Source organism: Odontomachus brunneus, unplaced genomic scaffold (genome assembly GCF_010583005.1).
Source record: "Odontomachus brunneus isolate Ranch 3 - 2012 unplaced genomic scaffold, Obru_v1 Obru_scaffold_172, whole genome shotgun sequence".
Taxonomy (NCBI): Eukaryota; Metazoa; Arthropoda; class Insecta; order Hymenoptera; family Formicidae; genus Odontomachus; species Odontomachus brunneus.
Window position 1 is genome coordinate 240446 of NW_022639622.1, and position 513 is coordinate 240958.

At 46.6% G+C, this 513-nt stretch overlaps 1 protein-coding gene across 1 annotated transcript in view; it reads right to left on the minus strand.

Moving 5' to 3' along the window:
* LOC116851340 overlaps window positions 1-513 on the minus strand; it is a 20014-nt gene that overhangs the window by 2558 nt on the left and 16943 nt on the right. The gene's annotated exons all lie outside the window — the stretch shown is intronic.

Here is a 513-nt window from a genome sequence, read left to right on the forward strand (position 1 = left end):
GTGTGTGTCACACGTATTTTAGGACGGCATTTCTGTCCAGACGTCTTATAATGCTATTTCTCTCGTTCTTACGTTTGCGATAGAGGATGGAAGATCGCCGCGACTCCCACCACTATTCCCTCTCCAAGCGTCCGACGATCGTATACCGCTAGCTCCCTCCGCCACTCCGTGCTGCTCTTAGCTCACCTACACGCAGCAGTGTATGAGTGACGCGTTATCGTGTGCGAGTCACACGGATATTCGGACGGCATTAACGCCGGTGCGTGTACACACTTTTTTCACACTTTTGTGAAAAATTCTCACTCTTTAGCTTAAATGCAACAGCCCTTCCCCCCTCTCCGCCGCGGTGCGGAGGGTCTGGGGGGCGTAGTCCAGTTACATGGCTAAAGACAGGCATCTTTTTTATTAATATCTCGGAAACTATAAGCGACCGCCATATAGCCATGTTATTATTAAATATATTATTAAAAAAGTGTGTATTTATAAAACTTCAAATGTAATACGAACACACGC